Source organism: Micrasema longulum, unplaced genomic scaffold (genome assembly GCF_059751315.1).
Source record: "Micrasema longulum isolate JH-2025_06_02 unplaced genomic scaffold, ASM5975131v1 h1tg000087l, whole genome shotgun sequence".
Classification (NCBI taxonomy): domain Eukaryota; kingdom Metazoa; phylum Arthropoda; class Insecta; order Trichoptera; family Brachycentridae; genus Micrasema; species Micrasema longulum.
In genome coordinates this window covers 755,435-766,716 of record NW_028277293.1, presented here as the reverse complement: position 1 = coordinate 766,716, position 11,282 = coordinate 755,435, and positions in this window count along the sequence as shown.

Below are 11,282 nucleotides of genomic sequence, written 5' to 3'. Positions count from 1 at the left end.
TGATGATGAAAGTAGGTTGAATGCTGTCGAAATGCGATCCCTCAGGCGAATGTGTGGTGAAACGATGTATGATAGGTGCACAAATGTCGAGATCCGTGAAGTGTGTAAGGCTGAGTCATGCATTATCGACAGAATCAAGAAAGAGGTGCTGCGTTGGTTTGGACATGTAGAGCGAATGGACAGCGAAAGAACGGCTAAAAGGATCTACGATGCAAATGTTGATGGATACAGAAAACGAGGATGTTGAAGACCGAGAAAGACGTGGCACGATCAAGTCCATCAAATGCTTGAAGATGGACATGTCAAAAGTAGGAATAATCGGCGTGCGTGCATGAGAAGATGTATGAATGTAGAGGAAGCGAGGTCTGTATGCCAAGATAGAGTGTTATTGCGTTCTATCCTCTCTGCCTACCCCTACGGGGAAACGGCGCGATGGTTTGTTGGTTTGTGTAAATTAAACTAAATAAGGGAGTCATTTAGATCTAAATGTGTTGCAACAGAGAGGGAAAACATTTTTGAGAAGGAAATATGTAAGTCGAAGCATTTACAGAAATAATGACCTGCCATTGACTGGTTTAAGTGGCCACCTTACACACTGTGCAACATTCATCATTCTGCCTAAGTTCAAACATCCATATTTCCTCAACTCTTCCATCTGTTGACTTTTGTTGATTCCCTTCTGAAAAATGTTTTCCTTCTCTGTTGCAACAATTTTAAATCTAAATAACTCCCTAGGGAAGAAATCCTGCCTACCTACAAACATTTGGATGTACCCAAAACATTGTTGATTAAACTGACTGATATAAGAAGCATAAAAATTGAACAATTGTTTTCAGGCGTTGCCTAGTAGGTTGAAATGGTTCAGTCGGATGAATCCCACCCACATGATAAAGGTTTCAGGTTTTTACTTCACAAAAGTCATCAGATGGAAAGGTTGAGGAAATGTGGATGTTTAAATAGAGGCAGAATGGTGAATGTTACACAATGTGTAAGGTGGCCACTTAAACCGGCCAACGACAGGTCATATTCCCTGTCTGTCTGTCTGTAAATGCCTAGACTTCCAAATTCCTTCTCGAAAATATTTTATCTCTCTGTTGCGACAAATTAAAATCTAAATAAAAAAAAAATTACCTACCTATGGTAAAAAAAAATTGATTCGTTCTAGTCAAAATGGGTACAAAAAAACCCATGGGTTTCACAGTGGGGAAGGTAACATGCCTGGATGTACCATTGTTTGATAGATTCCAAAGCTCTGTGAGGAATTCGGAGACTTTTACGCCAGTCTGCCCAGGTGAATATGATTTTTATCGTTATTGGTCAATATTTTTATTGATCTTAATTAAATTAAATGAATTTTTACCAACTCATGATGAAAATATTTCAAGTTTTCTTTTTTATTTATCTAAATTTAAAAAATATTCTTTTACCAATCTATGATGAAAATATTTTGTTTTGTTATAGTCAAAATGGGCACACCTTCAATGAACCCGTGTCAATCATATCAAGGTTTTAAAAGAACCGTCAGGAGATCGGCTGCGTCGACGCCAGTCCCCGGAGGTGAATATGATTTTGATCGTTATTAATCAATTTTTTTATTTATCTAAATTTAAAAATATTCTTTTACCAATCTATGATGAAAATATTTTGTTTTGTTCTAGTTAAAATGGGCACCATAAGCCCAGCGGAGATTACCATCATGGAAATAAATGAAATACAACCATCGATGAGCTCACGTTGGACGTACTATGGTTTTAAGAGGACCATCAGAAGATCGGCTGCCTCGACGCCAGTCCCCGGAGGTGAATATGATTTTGATCGTTATTAATCAATTTTTTTATTTATCTAAATTTAAAAAATATTCTTTTACCAATCTATGATGAAAATATTTTGTTTTGTTCTAGTCAAAATGGGCACACCTTCAATGAACCCGTGTCAATCATATCAAGGTTTTAAAAGAACCGTCAGGAGATCGGCTGCGTCGACGCCAGTCCCCGGAGGTGAATATGATTTTGATCGTTATTAATCAATTTTTTTATTTATCTAAATTTAAAAAATATTCTTTTACCAATCTATGATGAAAATATTTTGTTTTGTTCTAGTCAAAATGGGCACACCTTCAATGAACCCGTGTCAATCATATCAAGGTTTTAAAAGAACCGTCAGGAGATCGGCTGCGTCGACGCCAGTCCCCGGAGGTGAATGTGATTTTGATCGTTATTAATCAATTTTTTTATTTATCTAAATTTAAAAAATATTCTTTTACCAATCTATGATGAAAATATTTTGTTTTGTTCTAGTTAAAATGGGCACACCATCGATGAACTCGCCTGGGGCACATTATGGTGTCCAAAGGACCATAAGGAGATCGGGTGCGTCGACGCCTGTCCGCGGAGGTGAATATGATTTTAATCGTTATTAATCAATTTTTTTATTTATCTAAATTTTAAAAATATTCTTTTACCAATCTATGATGAAAATATTTTGTTTTGTTCTAGTCAAAATGGGCACACCTTCAATGAACCCGTGTCAATCATATCAAGGTTTCAAAAGAACCGTCAGGAGATCGGCTGCGTCGACGCCAGTCCCCGGAGGTGAATATGATTTTGATCGTTATTAATCAATTTTTTTATTTATCTAAATTTAAAAAATATTCTTTTACCAATCTATGATGAAAATATTTTGTTTTGTTCTAGTCAAAATGGGCACACCTTCAATGAACCCGTGTCAATCATATCAAGGTTTTAAAAGAACCGTCAGGAGATCGGCTGCGTCGACGCCAGTCCCCGGAGGTGAATATGATTTTGATAGTTATTAATCAATTTTTTTATTTATCTAAATTTAAAAAATATTCTTTTACCAATCTATGATGAAAATATTTTGTTTTGTTCTAGTTAAAATGGGCACCATAAGCGAAGCGGAGATTACCATCATGGAAATAAATGAAATAAAACCATCGATGAGCTCACGTTGGACGTACGATGGTTTTAAGAGGACCATCAGAAGATCGGCTGCGTCGACGCCAGTCCCCGGAGGTGAATATGATTTTGATCGTTATTAATCAATTTTTTTATTTATCTAAATTTAAAAAATATTCTTTTACCAATCTATGATGAAAATATTTTGTTTTGTTCTAGTCAAAATGGGCACACCTTCAATGAACCCGTGTCAATCATATCAAGGTTTTAAAAGAACCGTCAGGAGATCGGCTGCGTCGACGCCAGTCCCCGGAGGTGAATATGATTTTGATCGTTATTAATCAATTTTTTTATTTATCTAAATTTAAAAATATTCTTTTACCAATCTATGATGAAAATATTTTGTTTTGTTCTAGTTAAAATGGGCACCAAAACCCTAGCGGAAGTCATGAAAGCGTCATGAAATAAAAATGTCCGGATGTAATGAATAATTATTAAAATAAACATTAATATAACATAAACGTGTTAAATTTAACAATATAATTCGTATAATGCGTCTCCCACCAGTCTGACGATGTCGGTCACGATGAAACCCGGTCTCTGGTCAAAATTTATAAATAAAGGTGGAATGAAACTATATACATATTTTTATAATTATAATAATTTCAATAGTTTTTATTTGAAAACGAACTAAAAGATGCAGAGGTAAATTCTAAAAAAATGTGAGAAATAATTAATGGAATAAAAGAGAAATCTTAATCTAACAATGGTAATCAAATAATAAAATGTCTTGGAAAAGACCAATCTAATGAAGAGGTTGCAAATGAGTTTGGTAAGAGGTTTACTGATGTTATGAAAAATCTTATACGTGAATGCCAATCACTTTTTTTTTTTAAACGCAGCAAATTCTTCTTTAGTGTCACTGTATATACCTAAATGTAAACTACGTGACAATGAAAATATTACTGGTTCTTTAAGAAACAATAAGGCTCCAAGGTATGATGTAATTTTTAATTCTGTAATGTCCTGCCAGTAACACAACTTTGCAACAACAAATTAATTATAGATCACTTTGTTGATCTGGAATATAAAAAAAGAGTTTTCCATAATATCAACACTATATTAACAATTAAAGGTTCCCTGGCTGTTCCCCAGCTTACAAATTACTTCGAAGATTGAACATTAAATTGCGTTATTTCAAGGTTGTTCAATGATCTCCCACGAACCATCATTAACACGGATGATCTACAATTGAAAAAAAAAAAACTTAAATATCTGCTTAATACTTAATAGTGACTGTTAAAAGGTTATAAATAAATATATATGTAATATGAAAGTGGTGAAATAAACCTGTCCTTAAAAATTGTGTGTCCCCGAAAAGTCTTTAGACTAACTTAGTGGGTAACTCATTAGCAATCTCGGATCGGAGAAGGAGCTTGAAAACACGATAAATGAAATCAATACAGCATACCTAAAAATAGGCTTGAAAATTAATCTTTCAAAAACTAAAGTAACGAGTGATTCAAATCAATCATGTAACATCTTGGTAAATGGACAAATCATAGAAAAAGTTAAAAGATATATATATATATATATATATATATACCTAAGCCATGATACAAAGCTCGGGAAAGATAATCAAGAGGTAGAAATAGAAAGAAGACGAGATCTAGCATGGGCGGCCTTTGGTAAGCACTCGTATATCCTGAAGTCTCCGAAGTATTCACATTACTTAAAGAAGAAACCTTTTCATGCTTGTGTTCTCCCTTTACCGACATATTGCTGGGAAACTTATATGTTCGGGAAAAAAAAAACACAAATTATCAGTGACACGCGGAGCAATGAAAAGGAGAATGCTGGGTGTTTTGTTGAGAGACAGAAGAACCAATACATGGATAAGAGCGAGATCAAAGTTCACCGATGTGGTCCACAGTTATATAAAATTTACATTTTCATTGGTAAGTCGTAACATAAGGAGCTGTATACCCATATGCAGAGACAAAACTTAAGGTGAGGAAAGTACATAAGTAAGTGGTAACATAAGGAACTTTAGAATCATCATTTAAAATACCTTTGCTAAGTCAACCATGCTGTTTTTATTGCAAGCCATTGAGGGGTCATTAAGGGGTCATCAACCAGTCTATTTTTAAGCCATCATTTTTCTCGAACTTCTTCTGTATATAACTGAACTTTTCAACGGTAAGTCGTAGTGACGGGAAATTTAAAATCAACAAGTAAATTGCGATTTTAAGAAACCATGCTGTTTATAAGCAGAAATTTTAACAGGCTTCTTCGGTTTAAAATATACATTTTCGACCGTAAGTCGTAGTAAAGTGAAATTTAGAATCAACATTTGAAATTACAATGCTATATCAGCCAGTGCTGTATTCGGGTTAGCTATGAAAAAAAACATTTCAACTACTTTTTCATGGCCTTCTTCGGTATTAAGCGCAGGTAAATTGTAGCGACTTTAGATTTCAAAATAGACCACTATTTTAAGATGAAATTATATTTAAAACGAAATTAAAACTACATGAAAATATTTTTTTTGAACCAATGAAAACTGATTTAACTCAATCCCGAGCAAGGCCGGGTTTAAATTCTAGTATGGTATAACATAATATTGTGAACAAAATGAATTTATGTTCCTTCTTTTAAGAATATAATATGTACGATCTGTACTTGTTTTGCTTTGTCAAATAAATTATTTCAAAAGCATAATTAAGTTTTCTTTATTCGTTCCTCGCATCAATTCTTAAAAAGAATACAGTTCCGAGTGTGATACAGAACTAGAATCCCGGAAGAGTTTATTAACTCGATGGTTAATCTCGGGTAAAAATCCTGAAAAAGGAAATCGAATGAGGATAAGTCCGCCTCCGGTAGTAGTGGTTAGCGCATTTGCATACCGTACTTGAGGTCCCGGGTTCGATCCCTGGGAACGTCGACATGAAATATTGATTTAAAAGGGGGTTTTACACTGCAATATTTCATCGTTCCAATTCTGATCGCCTTACCACCATATGAAGATTATCAATATACGCCCGCGTTTGGTGTACGAAATTAGTGCCCATGCATTATGGGTGCGTATAGGAAGTGATGATGTACAAAAATAGACATGACGCTTTCCAAAAATTTATATGGAAAACATCACACAAAAGTTATATTTTAACAGCAGACCCAAGCCATGCAATGAGCAGGTTAAAAGTTTGAACCCGTTTTCTTATACAATATTTACTTTTACAACAAGTTTCATATTTTATTTCCATATGCCTTTTTTCTTTTCGATTCTGTGGTACTGAACTGACATAGGCCTTCTTGCCCTTTTCTAAAGACGGAACAATTAGCATTAATACTGTGAATTGATATTTGAATTCACAAAATTTTAGTGAGCTAGAATGAAGCTAGGTTATTATTTATATTCATATTTTGACGTCTGTCAGAAGACATCAGATTGTATTTCTGGTTAAGATCAGTGTTGCCACAGACACAGGTTGCCATTGCCAACTTTCGACAACTGCGTCGCTACTTTTGCACAAAAAACCATCTTTCATTCGAAAATTCAAGGACTTCATGATCCGCATTCGTATAAAATATTTTTTTCCTAGAGAGTTATGGTGCCTTGTGGGTTTTTTCTGACGTGTGAAATGAGTTTTTGTAAGTAGGTACTACACTTTTTTTTTCTAGCCAACTTTCTTCACCCATATGGTAACACACTCCCAAAGTTCATTAGCGGCTCGTAAACGTACACGTAAAAATCTCTGAACTATTCATTTGTACTATTTAGAACATAAAATCTCTCGCACGATAATTTACATACTGCGGGGACAATTGTAGTGCTCAAATTATTAATGTGAGTAAAACACAATTAAGTCATTTACTTTGAGTATTTTTTTTATTGGCCAGTGAAATATCCATACTAACATCAATAGTTTTCTGCTGAATTTAAGTCTGTATATATATTTTTTAATGAAAATTAATAATACCTAATACCTGCTTGCATAAATATGTATGTTTTTAAGTTTTTTATATGCTTTCTACCCTTCAAATCGAAGTTTCATATTTTACTTCAGGAAAATTACGCAATATAGTGCAATAATAAATAATCAATGATTAGGTACCGACAATCAACGACAGTACACAGCAGACATAAAATAGACTCTGACTCCGCTTTACTCTTGGCATAAGTATATTGCAACAGAGAGGGAGAACATTTTTGAGACGAAAATATGGAAGTCTAGAAATTCAAAGGCTTATGACCTGTCTTTGGCTAGTTTAAGTGATCACTATATGTTTGAAAATCCATATTCGCTCAACTCTTCCGTTCTTCTTCTTAGTCGTTTGTTCTTGGCAGAGCAGTCGTGGTCGCGTTGGCAGCTGCCCAACATAATTTGTTATCAATCAATATTTTTATTGATGACGGTTTTTGAGAGGGAAGAAAATAAAACTAAATGTGAGATCAGTGCGAACGGAGATATTCTGAATCAGGTAGAAGAATTTGTGTACCTGGGAAGTATGTTTACTAGTGACGGAAAGATATTGAAAGGAGGGTGAGTGCCGGGAACAGGGTGAACAGTGCACTGAAATCTACTTTGGCAAACAAATGTTTATCGCAGGAGGCTAAACTAGCAGCTCACAATGGAGTTCTAGTGCCAACTCTAATGTATGGGCGCGAAGTATTGAATTGGAAAAATGATGATGAAAGTAGGTTGAATGCTGTCGAAATGCGATCCCTCAGGCGAATGTGTGGTGAAACGATGTATGATAGGTGCACAAATGTCGAGATCCGTGAAGTGTGTAAGGCTGAGTCATGCATTATCGACAGAATCAAGAAAGAGGTGCTGCGTTGGTTTGGACATGTAGAGCGAATGGACAGCGAAAGAACGGCTAAAAGGATCTACGATGCAAATGTTGATGGATACAGAAAACGAGGATGTTGAAGACCGAGAAAGACGTGGCACGATCAAGTCCATCAAATGCTTGAAGATGGACATGTCAAAAGTAGGAATAATCGGCGTGCGTGCATGAGAAGATGTATGAATGTAGAGGAAGCGAGGTCTGTATGCCAAGATAGAGTGTTATTGCGTTCTATCCTCTCTGCCTACCCCTACGGGGAAACGGCGCGATGGTTTGTTGGTTTGTGTAAATTAAACTAAATAAGGGAGTCATTTAGATCTAAATGTGTTGCAACAGAGAGGGAAAACATTTTTGAGAAGGAAATATGTAAGTCGAAGCATTTACAGAAATAATGACCTGCCATTGACTGGTTTAAGTGGCCACCTTACACACTGTGCAACATTCATCATTCTGCCTAAGTTCAAACATCCATATTTCCTCAACTCTTCCATCTGTTGACTTTTGTTGATTCCCTTCTGAAAAATGTTTTCCTTCTCTGTTGCAACAATTTTAAATCTAAATAACTCCCTAGGGAAGAAATCCTGCCTACCTACAAACATTTGGATGTACCCAAAACATTGTTGATTAAACTGACTGATATAAGAAGCATAAAAATTGAACAATTGTTTTCAGGCGTTGCCTAGTAGGTTGAAATGGTTCAGTCGGATGAATCCCACCCACATGATAAAGGTTTCAGGTTTTTACTTCACAAAAGTCATCAGATGGAAAGGTTGAGGAAATGTGGATGTTTAAATAGAGGCAGAATGGTGAATGTTACACAATGTGTAAGGTGGCCACTTAAACCGGCCAACGACAGGTCATATTCCCTGTCTGTCTGTCTGTAAATGCCTAGACTTCCAAATTCCTTCTCGAAAATATTTTATCTCTCTGTTGCGACAAATTAAAATCTAAATAAAAAAAAAATTACCTACCTATGGTAAAAAAAAATTGATTCGTTCTAGTCAAAATGGGTACAAAAAAACCCATGGGTTTCACAGTGGGGAAGGTAACATGCCTGGATGTACCATTGTTTGATAGATTCCAAAGCTCTGTGAGGAATTCGGAGACTTTTACGCCAGTCTGCCCAGGTGAATATGATTTTTATCGTTATTGGTCAATATTTTTATTGATCTTAATTAAATTAAATGAATTTTTACCAACTCATGATGAAAATATTTCAAGTTTTCTTTTTTATTTATCTAAATTTAAAAAATATTCTTTTACCAATCTATGATGAAAATATTTTGTTTTGTTATAGTCAAAATGGGCACACCTTCAATGAACCCGTGTCAATCATATCAAGGTTTTAAAAGAACCGTCAGGAGATCGGCTGCGTCGACGCCAGTCCCCGGAGGTGAATATGATTTTGATCGTTATTAATCAATTTTTTTATTTATCTAAATTTAAAAATATTCTTTTACCAATCTATGATGAAAATATTTTGTTTTGTTCTAGTTAAAATGGGCACCATAAGCCCAGCGGAGATTACCATCATGGAAATAAATGAAATACAACCATCGATGAGCTCACGTTGGACGTACTATGGTTTTAAGAGGACCATCAGAAGATCGGCTGCCTCGACGCCAGTCCCCGGAGGTGAATATGATTTTGATCGTTATTAATCAATTTTTTTATTTATCTAAATTTAAAAAATATTCTTTTACCAATCTATGATGAAAATATTTTGTTTTGTTCTAGTCAAAATGGGCACACCTTCAATGAACCCGTGTCAATCATATCAAGGTTTTAAAAGAACCGTCAGGAGATCGGCTGCGTCGACGCCAGTCCCCGGAGGTGAATATGATTTTGATCGTTATTAATCAATTTTTTTATTTATCTAAATTTAAAAAATATTCTTTTACCAATCTATGATGAAAATATTTTGTTTTGTTCTAGTCAAAATGGGCACACCTTCAATGAACCCGTGTCAATCATATCAAGGTTTTAAAAGAACCGTCAGGAGATCGGCTGCGTCGACGCCAGTCCCCGGAGGTGAATGTGATTTTGATCGTTATTAATCAATTTTTTTATTTATCTAAATTTAAAAAATATTCTTTTACCAATCTATGATGAAAATATTTTGTTTTGTTCTAGTTAAAATGGGCACACCATCGATGAACTCGCCTGGGGCACATTATGGTGTCCAAAGGACCATAAGGAGATCGGGTGCGTCGACGCCTGTCCGCGGAGGTGAATATGATTTTAATCGTTATTAATCAATTTTTTTATTTATCTAAATTTTAAAAATATTCTTTTACCAATCTATGATGAAAATATTTTGTTTTGTTCTAGTCAAAATGGGCACACCTTCAATGAACCCGTGTCAATCATATCAAGGTTTCAAAAGAACCGTCAGGAGATCGGCTGCGTCGACGCCAGTCCCCGGAGGTGAATATGATTTTGATCGTTATTAATCAATTTTTTTATTTATCTAAATTTAAAAAATATTCTTTTACCAATCTATGATGAAAATATTTTGTTTTGTTCTAGTCAAAATGGGCACACCTTCAATGAACCCGTGTCAATCATATCAAGGTTTTAAAAGAACCGTCAGGAGATCGGCTGCGTCGACGCCAGTCCCCGGAGGTGAATATGATTTTGATAGTTATTAATCAATTTTTTTATTTATCTAAATTTAAAAAATATTCTTTTACCAATCTATGATGAAAATATTTTGTTTTGTTCTAGTTAAAATGGGCACCATAAGCGAAGCGGAGATTACCATCATGGAAATAAATGAAATAAAACCATCGATGAGCTCACGTTGGACGTACGATGGTTTTAAGAGGACCATCAGAAGATCGGCTGCGTCGACGCCAGTCCCCGGAGGTGAATATGATTTTGATCGTTATTAATCAATTTTTTTATTTATCTAAATTTAAAAAATATTCTTTTACCAATCTATGATGAAAATATTTTGTTTTGTTCTAGTCAAAATGGGCACACCTTCAATGAACCCGTGTCAATCATATCAAGGTTTTAAAAGAACCGTCAGGAGATCGGCTGCGTCGACGCCAGTCCCCGGAGGTGAATATGATTTTGATCGTTATTAATCAATTTTTTTATTTATCTAAATTTAAAAATATTCTTTTACCAATCTATGATGAAAATATTTTGTTTTGTTCTAGTTAAAATGGGCACCAAAACCCTAGCGGAAGTCATGAAAGCGTCATGAAATAAAAATGTCCGGATGTAATGAATAATTATTAAAATAAACATTAATATAACATAAACGTGTTAAATTTAACAATATAATTCGTATAATGCGTCTCCCACCAGTCTGACGATGTCGGTCACGATGAAACCCGGTCACTGGTCAAAATTTATAAATAAAGGTGGAATGAAACTATATACATATTTTTATAATTATAATAATTTCAATAGTTTTTATTTGAAAACGAACTAAAAGATGCAGAGGTAAATTCTAAAAAAATGTGAGAAATAATTAATGGAATAAAAGAGAAATCTTAATCT